At 45.4% G+C, this 21,270-nt stretch overlaps 1 protein-coding gene across 4 annotated transcripts in view; it reads left to right on the forward strand.

Moving 5' to 3' along the window:
- LOC101329768 (putative tetratricopeptide repeat protein 41) overlaps positions 1 to 21,270 on the forward strand; it is an 81,246-nt gene that overhangs the window by 45,664 nt on the left and 14,312 nt on the right. For all 4 annotated transcript variants that reach the window (XM_073788274.1, XM_033866187.2, XM_073788272.1 and 1 more), the window contains one exon: positions 10,476 to 10,624. The gene's annotated coding sequence lies outside the window, so the exon portion shown is untranslated. The remainder of the gene's footprint in view (positions 1 to 10,475; positions 10,625 to 21,270) is intronic.

The following is a 21,270-nucleotide window of genomic DNA, read 5'->3' on the forward strand; positions in this document are numbered from 1 at the left end:
CCCTCTTGAGCCTCCCTCCCACCCTCCCTATCCCACCCCTCTAGGTGGTTATAATTTTCATAAAGATGTTGGGGAAGGTTGATTGATTATCTTGTCCCTCTATTGATTTACTTTTCCTGAAATAGAAACTTTGGGGCTTGTTGAATACAATGAAAGTTTCACTCATGACATAACTGTAACTGTTCTTAGGATGACATTTAACTGTCCTTTAAAAAATTATAAATGTTTACCGATTGTAGTATTTTATGGGCCACGGGTAATGTAACCCAAGACAAAGCTACTTTTGTTTTAAAACAAAGGCCTTCACATGCTCATAAAGCTCTGTCTCTGCTCCATCAACATACATCTTTCTGGAAGGAATTCTGTCTAAAGAGATTTGTAAGACTCAAGATCTGCGGTCCCTTTATTGCAGAGGCCATGCTTGTTTACCGATTTTTGTATGTACCGTGGTGTCTTACAACCTCTGGGTGCTTAGTAAATGTGGCGAATGAATCAGTGAATCAATTTGAATTTGCCAGTACTTTGTGTCCTTAGAAGGTAGTGTGGAGTGGCGCATCAGCCTGGGCTATTTACAGACTGACCCAGATTTCAAGTGCTTTGGCATTTCCTGCTTGCGGCTTTGGCAAAAATTTGAACCTCTGACTCAGAGTTCTCATTGTTGCGGGTTCTAAGGTCTGCCTCACGGGGCTGTTATCAGGGTGAAGTGAGCGGTAGCACAGAGCACTTCAGACAATGCGCGGCACACGGCGAGATCTTAAGCTGTTTGGTTATTACCGTCCGTGGGTTAACAAGTCACTGAGGCCTGGGTGAGAGATAATAAGAGTTTGACTTAAGCTATTTTGACCACTCTTGCATTTTCAGAGAGTAGAGTCCAGTGATTCTCTGATATCTTATTTTGATTATGGAATTTCCCCCTGCACCAAATACTTTTTTCCCCACGAGGTCCAGATTTTCGTCACTGACATGTGTCTTTCTGGAAAGCACCAATTATTTTATTAGGTCATCACTGAATGCCTGATTTCAGCCATTCGCTCAGTCGACCACTCGTTCATTCATCCATCCATTCATTCATTCATCCATTCCCTCATTTACTTAGTCATTTCCTCATCCATTCACTCATTCACTGACTCATTCACTCATTCATTCATTAACTCACTCATTCGGTCATCTATTCACTCAGCCATTCACTCAATCGTTGACTCGTTCACTCACTGAGTCACTCACTCATTCATTCACTCAGTCCTCCACTTGGCTAACATTCCCTGAGGGCCTTGCCCAGCCTGAGCTCTGTGCTGGGAGTTGGGATGATAGCAGTAGGCAAGGTGGGCACAGTTTCTGCCCTCATGGAGATCCCAGTTACTGCCAGCATCTCCAACTGTGATGAAGCATAACCTGTGGAGTAGGTGGGGTGAAGGGAGAAGGTGGCTGCACGGGAAGCGTGACAAAGCTGAGACGTTCAGAGAGGATTTCCCACTTCAAAGCACTCCTTCCAGAGGCATCAGTCTTATGATTGTATTCTCAAAATATTTTTGCAACAGTTCTTTGGGATTAGCCATCATGGAGACTATCAGAATAATTTTTTTAGGCTCTGAGGGCCCTTCCCAAAGAGAAGTTCTAAAACGATTTTGGGCAATAACCACTTCTTTGAAATATGTACTGAACATTCTTGAGGGGAAAGAGCTTATTATTTGTGCTACATACATTCCGTGCCAAACCACTTTTGTAATTTCTTCAGATTAGGTTATTTTAAAGTTTTGGTGCAGAGGTTTTCAACTGGGAGGCAATTTTGTTTGTCAAGGACAATCTGGCGATGTTGGAGACCTTTTGGTTGTCACAGCTTGGCGGGGAGCTTGCTAACGGCATCTAGTGGGTAGAGGCCAGGGATGCTGTAAACATCCTACACTACACAGGCCAGCCCTGCTGCCCCCCATGTCAAAGTATTAGATGGCATAGAAGTCAATAGTGCTGAGGCTGGGAAACCCTGATTTATAGCAGCAAGTATGCTTGTTAAAAAAGTAAGTCTCATGACTCTCCCCCTAGTATTTCACAATAGGTGCATCAGGCTGCAGGACAACCAAAGGATACTTTTGTGAAGGGGCCTCTGTTTATGCATCAGAGGCTCACTTGTTAAGAACATGTGCAGAGCAGAGCTTTGGAGATAGGCCGGTCTGGGTTGGACACCCTTGTTCTCCTACTGGCTAGCCACGTGAGCTTGGGGGATTGATTTAACCTCACTGAGCCTCAGTTTCCCTGCTTGTAACAGAGGAGTAATAATCCCTATTTCCTAGGGTTTCTGCAGATATCCACTGAGGTTATGCAGTTTAAGAGCTTTGCTCGGTCAGGGCTCCATAGGTGGTGGCCAGTACAGACCATGACCTAAGAATGCTTCACAATCACTGGGCATATCGACCAATGTTTACTGAAGAGCCATGAAGCACAGAACTCAATTCTTGGATCGTGGGGTCTCTGCCCTCAAGAAGCAGACGGCCTGGAGTAAGAGGGGAATAAAAGACATGTCTTCATAAAGAGGATACTGACACTATATGGCTGCATTTGACATGCCGATTAGTATTCCTGGCAATGTGGGCAGTGAGACTCAAGGGTCAAAGGACCACTGTGGGCTGGTGGTAGATTGGGAGCTGTCATCCTCCCTGTGACAGGGGATTCTGCCTGACTCAGACTGATTGGAAACGTGGCCGTGACATGGGGAGAAATCAAGGAAACCCTGAGGATTTGAGTCTGATGATGGACATGGGGAAATTCAAAGAGGAACCTAGATTTGGAGAGAGGATGATGAATTTTTAACATTTAAACTGCTGAGTTTGCAGTTCAGGAAAAATACCCAAGGGGAGTATCCAGCCAGCTGGGGAAACATAGGATTAGAAGTCTGGAAAGAGACTGGAGAGACATCTACATACATGTGAATGCTAAAACCATGAGGAAAGATCTCTGAATGACAGTAGGAATCGGTCATTGGAAAATTACTTATCCTTAAAAGGAGGAAAGGGAAAAAACCTGTACAGGAGTAAGAGATTGGAAGAGAATAAGGATATCCTAGTTTCCCCAAATCAAAGAGGGAGTGGCTAACAGCATCAACTGCTCCTTAGAGGCCTGGACAAATGAGGACTGAAAGAAGGCCCCTAGGTCTGGTGAGCAACGGTCAGTGGTAACCCCTGAGATGGAAGCGGGTATATGTGGCAGGAGCCAAACTGCAGGGCTTTAAGAGGTGAGTGTGTGATAATGAAATGGGGAAGCACATGTGTTAATACCTGTTTGAGAAGTGTGTCAGTAAAAGGAGAAAGATGAAAAGTCAAGATAGTGCCAGATTCAAGTTAGGTTTCATCCAGGATTTATGTGTTTGTGTGGAGGAGGAAATGAGCCAGGGAGAGAGGTGGATTGGAGATGCTGGTGGGGACTCTGTGAGGAACACAGGACTTCGAGAGCTTGGGAATAGGCAGGTCCTTGGTAAGGAGGTTGGGCATCCCTTCCTCTGGCATAGGCAGGAGGGAAGAAAATAGGTGAAAACACTGCTAATTTGAAATTTAAAAGAAAAGGGTAAGTGAGGTATACCACAGACTATAATTTCCCAATATCTAGTCCCCCTTTTGTAGTAAGTAATGTCCCCACCCCACCCTGGACTGTTTGGAAAGAAGACTACATTTCCCAGCTTCCCTTGAGGCTAGATATGAGCACATGCCTAAGTTTTGGCTGATGGGATGTAAATGGAGGTGCTATGGATAACTTCTGAGAAGTTTCCATGAAGTGAAGGGTGTGCCCTCCCTCTCCTCTTTCCTCCTTCCTGCTGTTTGGATTGTGGCTGTGATGGCTGGTGATGCAACAGCCATTTTAGACCAAGAGGTGACCTTGGGAATGGAGGTCAGGCAAGGTCAAACAGTGACATAAGAGGAACCGTGTCTCTGGCATTGTGGTGTGTCTATAGCCCTGGGTCATCCACTTTCTGACTTTTGCATGAGAGAGAAATCAAGCCACTGTTAGTTTGGGTTTTCTGTTAATTGCAGCCAATCGTGATCCTAACCAATATCCGAGGGCAATCTTTCAGAGTAGGTTTGACCTCAGTGAAGTCAGCATGCAGGCCATCTTGAAGTGGAGGGTGGGAAGTGTGAGCAGTAGGGCTGAGACTTAGGATAGCTGCCGAGAAAGGGGCACTTTGAAAGATACCCGTGAGGGAGTGTAAAAGACTATGGGTCCAGGGATTCCACACCACAACCAGCTGCCTCCAGGGCTGAGATCAGTATCTCAGAGTAGGTGTAACCTGTTTGCAAGACACTTATTGGAAAGCTCTGGGTCAAGCCACAGACGGTCACTTTCAGTAGGTGCAGGAGAGCAGAAAGAATTCCCGCCAGGGAGCCAGGCTCAGTCAGTCCTGTCCCGGGCTAATATTTCGGTACAGCATAAAGTATTCCATAACCAGTGATGGTGGTAATACTGACCATTTGAATAGGGCTTTATTAGTTACCAAACATATTCACATATAGTCTTGTTAATATTAAGTTTTCTGAAATATTAATAACTCATTATTACTTAAATAACTAACTCTCATTTAAAAGATTATAACCGACTAGTGTATTCTTATGCATTGATAAGGTTTTGATAGAGGAGTGATTTAAGGTAATGAAGTTTAAGTACCCCTGAAATAAACATGCTAAACCAGGAAAGGGAATTGAAATTCTAAGCAAAAGTGTATCGAACGTAAAGTTAGCAGATCTCTGGTCACACTTGAATTCAAGGTCCACATAGACAGCGTTTTTAGGTGTTCGTTAGGATTTTAAATAATACCTCCTCTGGGAGGTTTAACAGCTGCAAGACATCATCATGTTATTCTTACCTTCAAAAATTTTCATTACCATTAACTAACAACCTGTGAAAACATTTTCCAAAATTTATTTTTGGTTTGCAGTGTCTCCCCATAAATGTTTCTCTATAACTCTCATAAGTATTTAGAATTCCCCAAAAAATGCTGTAAAGCATGCGATCTTTTGCAAGTTCATTATGAAATGAGCCTTTCTTGGGCGGGTGTCTGGCGGCTGTGCCTAGTCTAACGCTGTGTCCCCTCAGGAGTGTGTTCTCTTTCATTTTGTGTAGAGTTGGTCCATGACAGGAATGCTTCCCAAAGTACAGAATGCTATCGGGGAACTCTATCTGGAAATAGGGATGACTCAGGAAGGAAGGCTTCTGGTATTTCCAGGAAGCATGGTCCAACCTGATGGAATTTTCATCCAGCAACTTAAAAGACAACCAGGACTTAGTGAAGCAAAAAGGTAGGGTGGGCACGTGCAGAGGGCATAAACTCTTGTGGTTCAGAGTCAGACTCCCGTGCTCTTCCCACCTGTGAAGAAAGGGGAATGGGTGTGTGTGCTTTGCTTGCTTGACTTTTTGTTGGGCTGCTGGGCGTGTGAGGGTTGAGCATGAGCGCTCCTCCTGTGACCGACCACCCTTTTAGAATGTTGAAGGCTGTTGTGATGTACCTCACACGCTTTGAGTAGTAAGAGGGCCACTCAGAGCTTGACTGTGAAGCCAGCCTTTCTGGGTACAAATCCCACCTCTCCACTTACTGGTTCTTTGCTTTTTATTTATTTATTTATTTAAAAAATTTATTTACTTGTGTATTAATTATTTTAATTTAATTTTTTTTTTTGGCTCTTTGCTTTTAGACACAAGACTTAGCCTTTCTGGGTCACAGTTGTCATATTTGTAAAAATATAGGAATAAAAACAGCAGCTGCGTTGCATGGTCGTTGTGAGACTAAAAGCGTTCAAGGGAGACCGTAAAGCACACAGGATGGTGCCTGACGCATAGTTAAGTGCTCCTTCATGGTAGCTCGTTCTTTTGTTCTCCAGTATTTGATGCCCGACGCTGCCGTGGCACCACTAATGGAACAAAGAACGTTCGGTGAATGCAGATACTAAGCATTTTTACTCACTGATTTACACTCAGACTAAACATAATGTCTAGAATTATGTCATATTTAAGTGGCTGTGTCAATTATCTTATTTTGTATAAGAAAGCACTCCCGGGCTTCCCTGGTGGCACAGTGGTTGAGAGTCCGCCTGCCGTTGCAGGGGACACGGGTTCGTGCCCCGGTCCGGGAAGATCCCACATGCCGCAGAGCGGCTGGGCCCGTGAGCCATGGCCGCTGAGCCTGCGCGTCCGGAGCCTGTGCTCCGCAACGGGAGAGGCCACAACAGTGAGAGGCCCGTGTACCGCAAAAAAAAAAAAAAAAAAAAAAAAAAAAAAAAAGCTAGAATTGGAGCTGTTTAAAGAAAAAAAAAAAAAAAAAAAAAAAAAAAAAAAAAAAAAGAAAGCACTCCCAAAACTCAACAGATTAAAACCAACAGCCAACAAAGAATCATACTCTTTCTGAGCTACAGTCCTACTCTTTTTGAACTATAAGCAAAAGATCATCTAGTCCAACGGCTGCACTATACAGATGAATATGAATATGAAGGAACTTTTCTATGACAGGTTAACTCATGGGTGTGTAGAGCTCAGTCTTTAGGACAGAGAGACCTGGGTCTCTACCACTTACTAGTTGCATGGTCATGACCCATGGCAACATAATGACACTCCCTATACCTCGGTTTGTTTCCTTAACTCTAAAATGCTAATGGTTTTCACCTCATATTATTGTTGCAAGGAGCAAAAAAAAAAATGGATGTAGAATACCTGGTTTAGAATAAATACTCAATCACATGCAAAAAAATAAAAAATAAAATAAAATAAAACCAACAGCCACCTATTACTGCCCATGTCTATGGGCCACCAAGGATCCCCCTGGTCCAGGGTAGGCTCAGCAGATCTGGGCTGGGCTCATGCAAACTTCTGTGATCCGCTGGCAGGGCCAGTGGGGCTGGCTGGTCTCAGAGGACTTCACTCAGATGTCCGGTGGTTGTCTGGCTGGGTGACAGGGTTCGGGTCACGTGTTCCTCATCCTTCGGGAAGACAGCCCAGGCCTGCTCACCCAGTGGTTGCACAATTCCGAGAGGGAGAGCACAGGTTTACGCCTAGGCTCAGAACTGGCATGACACCCCCTCTGCTGCATTCGATTGGTCACAGCAAGTCATCAGGCTTTATTCCATGGCAGAGAAAGAGACTCTGGTGCAGAGTGGCATTGCAAAGGGGAGTTGGGTACAGGTTGGCGTGGAGAATCACAGCTGTTTTTACAGGCTACTGTAAGATCAAAGGTCACCTTGGGCAAGCTACTTACCCTCTCTGCATTTCACCTGTAAATCCACTTGTATAGTAACAGTTATCATTCGTTTCATGCTTACAATGTACAAGGCACGTTATGCTCACAAGCTCTTTTACCTTCAAATATACCTCACGTGGTATGTTTTGTTACCCCACTTTACAGATGAAGAAACTGAAGGTCAGAGAGGTGAAATCAACTACGTCAGCTCCCGCAGCTAGCACCTCTGGAGCTGGGGGTCCAAGCTAGGCCTATCTGACCCTAAAGCCTGACCGCATTACTCCTTGCTATGTGGCATCTCTTCTAGCACTGGCATTTACAAAGCTCTAATCCTCCATACACAGAGGCTAGCTTCTAAGTCATCCTAATGTAGGCAGGGCTGGTCATGGACATGCTGGGACCTTGGTGAGCAGAGGAAACCAGTGTGGGAACCAGGGACACTTCTGTGGGTTCTGGGGCTGGCCTTCTAGAGCCAGCCGGGCTGTCCAAAGCACAGAGTTCCAAGGATTTCGGCAGACCTTGGCCTGGTATAGACAAGTGTGGTTCTCCAAGGGGGTGAAAACAGCAGGTGGGGCCGGCTCCTGGTGAACAGGGATGCTCAGAGGTAGATCAGTGTCATTAGAAGCAGCTTTTTTTTTTTTTTTTTTTTTTTTTTTGCGGTACGCGGGCCTCTCGCTGCTGTAGCCTCTCCCGCTGCGGAGCACAGGCTCCGGATGCGCAGGCTCAGCGGCCATGGCTCATGGGCCTAGCCGCTCTGCAGCATGTGGGATCTTCCCGGACCGGGGCACGAACCCGTGTCCCCTGCATTGGCAGGCGGACTCTCAACCACTGCGCCACCAGGGAAGCCCTAGCAGCAGCTTTGATGGGACTGCACTGTACTTCCGGTCTCTTGACGAGGGTCAGGTGGGGATTCAGGGTCTAGGCAAGCAGTTAAAGGGGGAGGGGAGGGGATTCCAGCCTGACCAGGGCTCACACATTCAAAAACTCTTTACTGAGCACCTGTCGTGCACCAGACACTGTGTTGAGTCCAGCGGCTTGAACAGGACAGAGTCACCAATGCTGCCCCCGAAAAGAGGTGACACATGACACACAAGGGAGCGGACACATGCAGTAATTACAGGCTGTACTAAATGCAGTGAGAGACACAAACGAGATGGAGGTAGAGCATAAGCAGGGGGAGGGACCACCTGTGAAATGGTGGTCAAGGGGCATCTCCAGGAGGGGACATTGAAGCTGAGACGTGACAGACTGCAGGAGCCACATGTGGTGGGGATGGGGGCATTCGTGGCAGAGGGAACATCGTGTGCAGAGCCCTGAGGTGGGAGAGGGCTCGGCTTGTCCTAGCAATGAAAAGAGGCCTTTGTGACCTGCTGTGTGTGTGGCACAAGGAACTATATTCACTGTCTTGTAACAACATATAATGGAAAGGAATCTGAAAAAGTACACACATGTGTGTATGTGTATATATATATATATAATTGAATCACTTTGCTGTATACCAGAAACTAACACAACATTGTAAATCAGCTATACTTAAATAAGAAAATTAAAAAAAAAAAAAGAAGCCTTTGTGAACAAAGGACAGGAGGCATCTGGGCTCACATCCTTCAGGGCCTCGGGCCCCAGGAAACATTTGGATTTTACTATCAGTGCGAGGGAAAGCCTTGCAGGAGTTAGGCTGGGGATGACATCGCCTGATTTCTGTTTTGAGGTCACGTTTGCTGCTGTATGGAGAATGGACATAGGGAGACCAGGTACATGGCTGTCCCTCCCTGGTGTGCAGATGCAAGGCCTGAGGCCCTGGAGTGGGCACCGGGCAATGAATGGGGTACTATTGATGATGGGAAAGTTGCTTTTTGATAATTTAATGGTAATCCTTTATAATTAATACTAAATTCCTTAGCACAGGGAGTTAAATCTGCTTTGTTTACTGCTAGCAATGCTCTAGTAACACCTTCTTGAAATATAATTATGGTTTTTATCTCTTTCCGTAAGAAAGTATGGCTTAGAAAACTGTCTACTTTTTAGAAGTCTATTATTGTTAGACTATCTAACTTTCAATAACTAGCAAATTTTAGGCCTTTGCAAAGGGTACATTCCCAAGGCAGCGTGTATCTAGGTACAGCCCATTACTTATTAATTAAGCTTATGGGGCTTATTCACGTGTTTCTTGTTGTAAGGCTGTACCATTTTATTGTTTCTTATTGCAAGGCTGTACCGGCTTGCCTTCTCTAGGACTTGGTTACCATGGTGATGGCTGGTTTCACTACATCCGTATTCTCACTCTGTTTCTGACCAGTTCATTTGCAAAACAGACTTGGATTTGGTTTCAGTCTATTGCCTCAGCTCCTCAGCCCTATAACTTCTGCACACACAATTTCTATAAATTCGTTATAGAAAAACCAACTCCATGCAATGTAGGTCAGTAATTGATTTATTAAGAAAAAACCCAGCTGTTGGCAGCGAGGAAGAAATGATATTAAATGACCTGCCTAGTGACATCTTAACTCTTCTGTGGAAAAAAAGCCTTGAGCATCATCTTCTTTGCCAAAATTTATTCCCTGCAGGCAGAGTGCTGAACAACCTGGCAAAGTCAGCATCTAAGGAGTACTTAAAAGAAAATCATATTCTGCAATGTGCTACTGAAATGTCCAGCTTACTGGACAACAACACCTGTGACCAGGTTACCATGAAATACACTGAAGGTGTTCTGATGGAAACGTGTGTTTTTGCTTGAAAATGTTTTATTTTCTGTACTAGCTGTTACGATTATGATTAATATACTTAACCCATCCTCGCTAATCCATTTCCCAACTAACTGATTGGGTTAAGAAAGGATGAATTGTAACGTTTCCATCCTCTGATTAAGTGGTTCTCAACCCGGGGCAGGCTTGCGCCCAATGGGGCCCTTGGCAATGTCTGGAGACGTGTTAGCTTGTCACGACTGCGGGTGTCGTTATTGGCAACTAGTGGGTACAGGCCAGGGGAGATGGCAAACATTATACAGGACCCTTCGCAACAAACTCTCCGGCCCCAAACGTCCATAGTGCTGCGGTTGAGCGTAGTGCCCTAGTTTCTTATAAAGATGTACACACATCTTATCGATCACTTTGAAAGTCTCAAGTCTCTGCTAATATAAACTGCTCTGCTGTTCTGCGTCATCCTGTATAGAGTAAAGGACGTTTATGAGCATTATTTTTGGTGGCACAATGAAGGTAGCCAACATGTATCGTGCCCAGTAAGTCACGCACATGCATTTTATTTTCAGATCTGCTGCCGGAAACGCTTCTCTTGCAAAGATGAAATTTCAAGAAGGCTTAAATATCAGGAGGAGTTTGGTGAGAAAAACCTCCTAGTTGGAGAAATTATGGAATTTTTAGCGGATTTACTGTTTTTCCCACTGAGACATAGTGAAAGGTAAGTTTTTATGAAATGTTTCAAGTAGTGTGTCTCCTTTCCCCACCCCCGGTCCCCCCAAAAAACCCCACTAATGACAGGGAGGTCAGGGGTCACTCATCGGGGCATCTCACTTCTTCGGTTCCAGCCTTGTGCAGAGAAACTCACTGTGCCTGAGAGTTCTGCCCTGATCTATTTGTCAGGACACCGACCATGATATATTTGAAAGGAGCTCCTAGCCCACAAACCGTGTAGAGGTTTTGGCAGGACGAAAAGTAAAAAGGAGGAAAATGCCATCGTGAGTGTCTCCCAGCATCACCCCGGGCCTTGTGAGGAAGATGTATGCATTGTACTTCAGGCCTCTGTGGACTGTGTCTCCGGTACCACACCCCACTGGTCTGTCTTCTGCAAGACCTAGGCCAGAGCCTGCAGTGCCTCAGACCCCACTTTCCTGCCACCCCTCTTCGCCGGGGAAGACCTCTCACTCTCTTGCCACGTATGGGGCTTTCCTCGGCTCTCCATGCAAAGGGGTTCTGCAGCGGCAGAGACAGATTGGACTCACCTCCAAATACATGGAAAAGCAGCAGGGTATGCGGGGTCAGTAGATGGAAAGTTACTAAGAGGAAACGTCAGGGGTACGGATGGGGGTGGATTCTGGCTAAACAGACATAACAGGATTCTTGCTGAAGGCAGGCCAGGGTGATCAGACGTCACCTGGGGGATGGTGCCGGTGAGGATTCTCGCTGGTTGGACAATGCAGAGAAGAACACCGAAGTCCAAAGGTTGGGGCCTAGTTGAAAATTGCTCAGAAGAGCCTGAGTAGAGTTTGGTCAGGAGAGACTGTCAGCGTCTGTGTTTAAAAGAGGGGTTGTAGGGCTTCCGTGGTGGCGCAGTGGTTGAGAGTCCGCCTGCCGATGCAGGGGACACGGGTTCGTGACCCGGTCCGGGAAGATCCCACATGCCGCAGAGCAGCTGGGCCCGTGAGCCATGGCCGCTGGGCCTGCGCGTCTGGAGCCTGTGCTCCGCAACAGGAGAGGCTACAACAGTGAGAGGCCCGCGTACCGCAAAAACCCCCACAAAAAACAGACAAACAAAAAAAAGAGCGGTTGTAGGTATTACCGTCCGGATCTAATCTGTGTTAGGATTTGCCAAGCTCGACCACTTCTTCCTTTGACAGGTTGGTAAGAGAGAAAGTTCTCTGTGAGTCCACAGAGAGTCCACCACCCCCTTCCTTTGGCCCAGCCTGCACCCTTGCACGGCCAGTTCAGCTGGCTGAAGGGCCAGGGACGCTCTAGGTGAGATTGTAAAGTTGTGAGGTTTTGTTTTTGTAGCCCCTCCCTCTCCCCTCCCTGTTGGCTGTCCTGCCTTTCACTTTTCCCTTTCCACCATCCTTGAGAGAATTTTCCTCTCACCAGGGAGGTGACCTCTTCTCTTCTGGCTTTTGCTCCCGAGGAAAATGTGATGTGACTCATCTCTAACGCAGAACTGCAGATCAGTGTTAACCCTTTCGAAGAATATTTACCTTGAAAAGAGTAGCCCCAATAAAGGAGTTTCTAAGGGTAAAGTTACCAGTGCTCTATAGTAGTGCTGAGATGTTGGGCCCTGGGGTCCTGTTGCCTGGATTCAAATTTTGTTTCTGCCGCTTGGTAACGGTGAGAACCTGGGCGCGTACTTAGCATGTTGGTGTCTCATTTGTTTCCTCATTGGTAAAACGAGAGTGTGGTAGTGTTTTCCTTGCAGGATGATGGTGAGAACTGAGAGATCTTCTATGTAAAGTGCTTGGAAGAACGCCTGGCGCACTGAATTGATAAATTGAGTTCTTAGTATTATTCTTTTGCTCCCCAGCAGGGAATTTTTGAGGCACTTGACACTACGTAAGCCTACTTTTGTTCCTCTTAAGGTCAGCACTGTGAGCAGAGAACAGGACCTTCTTTAGAGAAGCAAAAAGCTTGACAGTAGAACCATTGCCTCATAAAAGGGAAATCTAAACACGTAGCTCACTGACTGAGTCATCTCTGTGGCCTGGGCTGCCCCACCATGAATCCAGGGCTGGCAGCGTGTGACTCATCAGACACTTAACACTGCCGCTGTTCAGTGTGCATGGCCTCTGTGTCAGAGGAGCTGACCGTACTTGGCAGTCTTCTTTCCAGACCTCATTGTCAACGGTCAGCCTTCCGAAAGGACCGAGAAGCCTTTATCCTTCCTGAAGGTTGTCCTTAGGTGACCGCACCTTCCACGTTGGTTAAGACTGGGAGATTGTTGCTGTGCCACTCAACTCACCTCTCAAACATGTGGAGATCCTTTGTCTTGGTGGCCAGGGGCCCTCAAGACAGCTCTCATGCACTAGGGAAATGATCAGAGGGTCCTAAGGGGCCTTGGAGAGTGGGGATAGGTAGGGATGGATTCATGAGGTCAAATTACAAAATTAAAAGTAACCCTCCCCCAACTCCCCCCTCCCCCTGGCGCCCCCTTCCCCCAGGACAGAGAAGAAGGAGCAAACTGGCTTAAGAGGAACGGGGATATGTTCTCAGTGAAATCAGTGAATGTCATCGCTCTCTCTCTCAACTTTGTATCCATTCATCAGCAGCTGTCCTTTCATCCGTGTCCCCTCCACAGACAAGTGTCTCAATTGCCTCACTTGCCGCTGACGTTACTCGCCTCTCCCTCCACCCAACTCCGTTTCGCCTGCTGCCATGAACATCATCAGGAACATCCTCGTTGTGTCTCTTTGCACTTTGATCTTGTTGGTCGTCTGCTACTGGAGGTTTTGACAGCATCCATGGCTCCCCTCCCGAGATACGCTCTCCTGGTTTCTGTGCTACCCACCCTCATGGCCATCTTCTCTGATGATGCCTTCTCGGTTTCTTTCGTGGGTTTCCTCTTTCTCTTCCCGACTCTCGTCCAGATGGTGGTGCTCTCTTGGGTTCAGTTCTTGGACTCTACATGTATCAGCTGCGGTGCCGCGACCTCGCCCGTGCCCAGGGCCTCAGCCAGCATTCCCTAAGGCGATGGCTTCTCGTCTCCATCTCCTTCTCAGACCTCCATCATCAGCTGCACACGTGTGCATCCATCTGCCTGTTGGGCATCTCCGTTTGGGTATCCAAAGTCTCTGGGCAGTCCAGAGTCAACATTCTCAAGCCTGAAAACATCCACCCCTCTCCCTGACAAAATGCATCTTCTCCCATCTCACCCAGTACAGACACCATCTTTAATGACACATTTTCGTGGTATTTATTATCAGTCACCATGCTAAACCCACTCCATACATTTTCTCATTTAATCCTCACAACAGCTCTGTCATCCTCATCTTGAACACGAGAAAACCGAGGTTTAGGAGATTAGGATGCTTGACTGGCTTTCAAATGGTAAGGCCAGGATTAGCACCAGGGGAGTCTGATTGCAGAGCCGTGGTGCCTAACCACCGCGTCACTACCAGGCACGCTTGACCTCAGAGCTCAAGCTCCTAACCTCATCATCCTACTGCACGTGCAGATGCCAGCGCTCCCAGCACCAGGACCACCACATTCCATGTGACGCCAGGACTTAGCAGGTCTTCGGTCACATCTGTGGCCACTGCATTAGCTCAGACCCTTATCATTCTTCCTCTGGACCAACTGGTCTCCCCTCCCATAGCCTCACCTGCTTCAGTTTATCCTCCGCACTTGCACCCAGGTGAATTTTCTAGAACGCAGGTTGGATCACATCACTGTCTTAATGAAAACTCTTCAATATTAAAGTCCCAAACCCCTAGGTTTGCACTCAGTGTCCTTCACAGGTGGCTGGTCCTCCGTTTCACCCTCCAGTCTCTCCTCCTACCCCGGGAAATTCTCTGAGGGCAAGGGTTAGTCTTCCTTATTTCTGAACCGCAGCCCCAGTGCCAGCATTCCGTGAATGTTTGTTGGATAAATGGATGAATGCCATGCTTCTTGGATGCAAAGCCTTAATTAGATTTCTCGTTTCGCGATTCAAAGGAAGCAAGCAATTGAATATTATAAACCAGTGATAAAAATAAAGGAAAATGCAGGCACTCTGGCCAGCTCCTCACTCGTCAGGAAGCAGCTGAGCATTAGCCTAAGTGATACCTTGTGTAAATTAGGTAATTGCTTTGATGCATTTCTGTTAGAAGCAGATGACTTTTCCCTCCGTCTCACCTGCATACTTTGCTTATTTTTAAAAAAGCCTTCATTTTTGAAGCAAGCAACTCCTGTTCCACATACTTTCAACTTTTTTTTTTTTTTTGCGGCTTATTTGCCTTCCCTCATTAGGTAAGTGTCTTAGTCTGTTGCTATAAGTACACTGGGTGGGTTAAACAACAGAATTTTATTTCTCACAGTTCTGGAGCCTGGAAAGTCCAAGATCAAGGTGCCAGCAGATTTGGTGAGGGCCCATCTCCTGGTTCAAAGACAACTGTTTTCTCACCGTGTCCTCACATAGTGGAAGAAAGGGGCTGAGAGCTCTCTCTTATAAGGGGCACTAATCCCATTCGTAAGGGCTCTATCTTCATGGCCTTATCACCTCTCAAAGGCCCCACCTCCTAATACCATCATCTCAGGGGTTAGGATTTCAACATAAGAATTTTAAGGGGAACATAAGCATTCGTACCACAACAGAAAGATATCTTTTAAAAGTCCTTTCCATCCCATTTTTCATTCTTTTGTAGGCAGAGCACCATGCCGAACCACACCCCTCTCCTGTAAGTGTAGTTTCCCTTCTTCCTTCCAGTTCTGTTTTAAGATGCAGTTTCTATAGCAGTAGCCTTTTCATACTTATTCCTGTGTTGCTAAAGTAACATGTGACCAGAAATAACACGATGGGCCCACTTTTGATTTTACTCATGGGACTCAGTGCCTCAGATCTGGTGCAGAGATTTTCTGATTAAAGATAAACATTTAAAACTTAAAACGAAAGTTAAAAAAATTGAAATGAGAAATTTTGGCCTTAAATCTTATCAGGAGGATTGGGGTTGGGTCTCTTGCCTCCTCTTGGTCTCTGTTGCTTCTGTCATACTGTTCTGTTTCCCTTCATGGGAGGAGTTCTGATTCTGTCTCTGAGTTTCTTCCACCAGAATGTTGATATTATTACCTGTGGTTTATAGTGACTGTTGAGTCTCTTCATCCCTGGTTAGGTGGAATTTACTGACATTTTAGGGGTGGTCCTCCAGGGTCACTGTTGAAGAACTCAGGGGCCTCTGAGAGAAAGGTCCTGCTTTCCAGGCTCTGCTATTGCCAGGGACCAGGGTAGCAGGACCTCACGTTTTACTGCCTCAGTACTTATTTGACTCAGTAGCCCATTAGCTTGTTCTGCAAATAGTTGCCACACATGAATTCTGTCATTTGCCTGGAGCATCACTGCCAGGCTTGGGAACTGAGGAGAGTGAGAGTTGAATTGGAGGCTGCAAATAATGTTTGGATAGGAGGCTGGGGACAGGCCACGGCTGGAGGATGCGGTAGGTGTAGTCAGGGATGTGATTCCCACAGACAGCACTTCCCAACTTTTGTGCCTCCAGTGAGTGGGTTCAAATAGAGTGAGGGTTCAATGAGGATCCAACAGAGACCTCTGGGCCCTTGGGCAGCTTTGTTTCTTTCTTTAAGTAGGCTACACTAGAAATCTCAGTTTCTATAAATGCTACAACTAGAAAAATTTTGCAACACTGTCAGGGCTCCTGAAATCTCATTGCCACAGGGCACAATCTACTTCAGCCTTAAAGGGTGTTTTTTAACCCCGGGCTGATTTTGACCCTCAGGACAAAAAGTCTGGAGAAACTGGATTGTCATGGCTCGGGGTGGGGAGTGCACATTCAGTGGGTGGAGGCCTGAGAGGCTGCTAAACACCTTACAGTGCCCAGGACAGCCCCCGACAATAAAACATTACCCAGCCCAAGGTGTCAACAGCGCCAAGACTAGGAAACCCTGACCTAAATCAGCCACTCCCCCCAGCATGTATGCTTGTCATCCATATTACAATGAAACAGGATTGCTCTCAGCCTGGTCATTTGCTGACACAAAAGGCTTAAGATACTTGATATCTGCAGGGAAAGAATATTTTCTATTTTCACTCTACAGATTTAGTAGTATGTGTGTGTGTGTGTGTGTGTGTGTGTGTGTATGTGTGCGTGTGTGTACTTTTTTTTTCCAGTAAGCGTGTCCTGGCTGAGTAAAGATTTTGTTTATAAACAGAAATTGCAGACGCAAATCTAGAGAACATTTATGGGAAAGGGACTAGTTTACCTGATCTGGTTGCTTTGCCTAATTTTTTGTTACTAGTTTTGGTGGCTTGTCTGTGGTGAAAGTATAATATATTCATTTACTTTCCGATAAGAGGGTCTCTGGCAATCACAGTGTTTTGGTGACTTCTTAAATAATTCTTTATGATAGGTTTCCATTTTACAGTCAATTTTCAACGTGGTAACGATCAAGTATTTTTCTGTAAGGAGCACTTTCTCGCCATTATTTTATAGTTTTTCCCACCTGCTGGTGATTGAAGTTGATTCATTTCACATAAGGCCTGATCCAGGCTCACAGGAACATCGTGCGTGGTTAAGTCAGCTGTCGGGGCAGAATTCTTGTGCTTTTGTTTCAGTCCCTGGTGGTGAGAGCTGATGGGTGTCTTCAGTACAGGAGGATGAGAGCCTTGGGAGGGAAAGGTAGACTAAGTTCATGGATACCTCGGAATCAGTTGTTCTTTGACATATTTTTAGTTTTCCTATGTAGGGGCGGAAAAACGTTTCTTCCGTCTTCTTAGGGTCCCTGGCTGAGCCTGAAAATTAAATCGAAAAGGCAGACTTTCACCACCCTCGTTCCACCTGACCCTGCAGGCAGCAATTTGAGAGGCTGACTTTGGTAAGAAATTCTATCTCCTGCGGCTTTTATTAAGAAGCCCAGGATCTCTTAACAGCAGCTTCTGGACCAAGCAAGGAGTACTAGATGATAGAATCCCACCTTTGTCACCAAAACTGTAGGGGAGAAAAATAATTTTTTTCCTCTACCCTCCTAGGTTCTTCTGGGGCCCTGTAAAATTAGCCTGAAAAAAGATTGATTTAACAAGAGAAAAATCAAACAAGTTTACTAACGTGTGCATCACACTTAACACACCTACTCAGGGATGAGCAACTCCAAGGGGTGGCTTGAACTTGGGGTCTATATACTAACTTAGCAAGGGGGGGAGGGGAGAAAAGGCCCTTATGGAAAAGCAAATGACTCTTTGGAAGGATAAATAGGCCCTTAGGAGAATAGATGATGTGGTAGTTTGTGGCAGTGTCTGTCTGGGTGTGGTGCTGGCTTCCTGTCCCCTGCCCCCTCTCCCGGGGAGGGGACTTACAACACTTGAGTCCTTTTGGGAGGCTCTGCTTTTAGGCACATAAGGGCTCTCAGGAATCAAATGCCTCAGCTCGTAATAATTCTAATGTCAGTGTGGCCTGCTTTGGGGTGGCATATCGTGATCCCCTCTATGTACCTTTAATGGAAAATGTCTATCTACATGGAGCGTGCCTGAGGAACTCATAAAGTAAGAAGGAAGCCAGAACCACATGTAGCTGGGACTCATCATTAGTCATTTTTAAAGAAGTTTCGGGGCCTCTGTAGTAAAAGTGTTGCCGAACGTTAGTCATCAGAGCGATCCTCTCTAAGGATGTTTGCACTGAGGGAAGGAGAGAACTATGGTGTATGCCGCTTACACTGTATCTATTCGGTGAGGATTTAGTGCTTTATACATTGTAATGCGTGACAGGATTATAAGGATGTGTTATCTTAACCTAACCAGTTTGTAGGTCTGGGGTGGTTTGGGAGATTCATTCACCCGGTTAAGATAAACAAGCCTCCTACTGCGCACCCTACCCCGCCCCCCACCGCAGCCCTCAGCCTGAAGCTGCCCATGTGAGTGGCAGCCCAATCACCCAATCACAAGTCACTGCTTGCATCTGCCTTTGTGACTCTGGATTGGAGGCTCTTGTAAGAAACTTCCCTTTGTCTGAGTTTTTCTCCTCGTGGGGGCAGTTCCTCAGGTGCTCTGCAGGGGCTGCTTACTACTTTGAAATGGTCTCCTAGGTCCTCCAACGTGAATTTTATGAATGCCGTATGGCCTGTATTTCAATCTAAATGACAGTTTGCCTTGGTCTTTTCTAGATGTGGTAATAGACAAATGGGATGGGACAGATGGGAACTCTGTCCCCTGTGCTCAAAGAACCGTCCTGTGTTTTGTATCTGGGGGATCCCAAAACAAATGAAGTTAATTTCTCCCTTTAAGCAAATCCTTGTTTTGTTAGGAGGCAAAACAAACCTATTATAAAATATATAACACATGAAAGATTTAAAGCACAGCCTGGTTGGAGGAGGCTGAACTGGGTTTTAGTTTTTGCTTGGCCATAGCCAGTTATGTGACCTTTGCCAGGTCACAAGTGCTCTGGCCCAGGTCTATCTCTCCGCTCCATCTGTAACTAAGGATATAGGATTCTTTGAAGTTCTCTGCAGAGTTACTCTTCCATGTTTACATTTAAGGGAGACAGTGATCAGTAGCAGGTTTTCCAGGGAAAGCCTCTCGGGAGGAATGCTTAAGGGAGATGGAGGGTGTGAGTTGGCCGAGGACGAGGCACTGCGAGGCAGGGGATGTGCATGAACGAAGGTAGGAAGGTAGGAATAAACAAAGACGTGGAGAAGACCAATTGGGAGCTGGCAGGGGGGCTATGAGAAAGGGTGGGTTGGGAGGTGAAGACGTAAGAAAACAGGCAGTGGTAGGAGAATCGAGGCAGTGCACTGATTTGAAGGCCGTTCTGTCTATGGGCAAGTGGAGATTTAAGACTGAAGAAGGCTTGGGGGCCAATTACCCTTTCATGGTCTTATTCTGTTTAGGAGACTGTTTTGGAAACTCTTTAGAATCATTGAGAACTCAGCAAGGCTGTCTGAAGCCTGCCTACAATTTCAGAGTGAAGTGAATTCCCTGTGCATCCTGTGTAAATGCACGCCCACCCTCATTACTTCTTCACTCAGCTCTATTTTCCTTCATAGCACATAGCACACTACCTAAAATTATGTATTTATTTGTTAGTCTTTTTTGCCATTTTAAAAAATGGGAGTATAGTTGATTTACAATGTTTTAGGTATACAGCAAATTGATTCAGTTATATAAATATATATATGTATAATTTTCCATTATGGTTTATTACAAGATATTGAATATAGTTCCCTGTACTATACAGTAGGTCCTTGTTGTTTATCTATTTTATTAGTAGCTTGTATCCCAAACTCCTAATTTATCCCTCCCTCACCTTTCCCCTTTGGTAACCATAAGTTTGTTTTCTATGTCTGTGAGTCTGTTTCTGTAGTAAGTTCATTTGTATTATTTTTGTAGATTCCACATATAAGTGATATCATGTGATGTTTGTCTTTCTCTGTCCTACTTGCTTCGCTTAGCATGATAATCTCTAGGTTCATCCATGTTGCTGCAAATGGCATTATTTCATTCTTTTTTATGGCTGAGTAATATTCCTTTGTATACATGTACCACATCTTCTTTATCCATTTATCTGCTGACAGACATTCAGGTTGCTTCCATGTCTTGGCTATTATAAATAGTGCTGCTATGAACATTGGGGTGCATGTATCTTTTTGAATTAGAGTTTTCATCTTTTCTGGATATATGCCCAGGAGTGGGATTGCCAGATCATATGATAAGTCTAATTTTAGTTTTTTAAGGAACCTCCATACTGTTCTCCATAGTGGCTGCACCAATTTACATTCCCACCAGCAATGTAGGAGGGTTCCTTTTTCTCTACACTCTCTCCAGCATTTATTATTTGTAGACTTTTGGATGTTGGCCATTCTGACCAGTGTGAGGTGATACCTCATTGTAGTTTTGCAATTCTCTAATACTTAGTGATGTTGAACATCTCTTCATGTGCCTGTTGGCCATCTGTATGTCTTCTTTGGAGAAATGTCTATTTAGATCTTATTAGTTTTTTAAAAAATCTGCCTTTCTTGCTAAAAAGAAGGAACTTGATCTGTCTTTCCACCATTGTATGCCCAGCTTCTGGAACAGTGGCTGGCACACACTAGGTTCTCAGTAAAAATTTGCCAAGGGAATGAACATATAATGGAGAAAATGACTTTGTTAATTCAGATTTACCCTTCCACTTTAGAAAAGCAAGTATTTATTATTAAGGGTATTTTAATGTTAATTACGTGTATTATAATTCATTCATTAATTCTTTCAACAAATATTTACTGAACCTTAAAGCAGTAAAAACAGATTTTATTCAAGACTATTGCAATAGGAGGAAAGAGACATTAGTACAGGACTGGGTTCAGTTCCAAATATGGGCATGGGCAAGTGGGAATTTGTAGCCAAGGAGTAGGGTGGGGGTCAGTGGATAGAAAATTACTAAGAGGCAACACCAAGGATAAGGGGAATTCTGGCTAAACGAACCTAGCAGGATTCTTGCTGAAGGCAGGCCAGGGTGATCACACATCACCTGGGGGATGGTGGAGAATGAGAAACTTGACTAGATATCGAGGGTAATCAGGTATTGAGCATGGCTAAACTCAGCAGGATTCTTGTTAAAATTGCACTACATAGAGATGAACATAGAAACCCAAAAGTCAAGCCTAGCTGAAGAAGAGTTCAGAGAGCCTGAGTAGAGTTTGGTTAATGAGAGAATCTTTGCCAGGTGACAATCT

The sequence above is a fragment of the Tursiops truncatus genome, chromosome 11 (genome assembly GCF_011762595.2).
Source record: "Tursiops truncatus isolate mTurTru1 chromosome 11, mTurTru1.mat.Y, whole genome shotgun sequence".
Taxonomy (NCBI): domain Eukaryota; kingdom Metazoa; phylum Chordata; class Mammalia; order Artiodactyla; family Delphinidae; genus Tursiops; species Tursiops truncatus.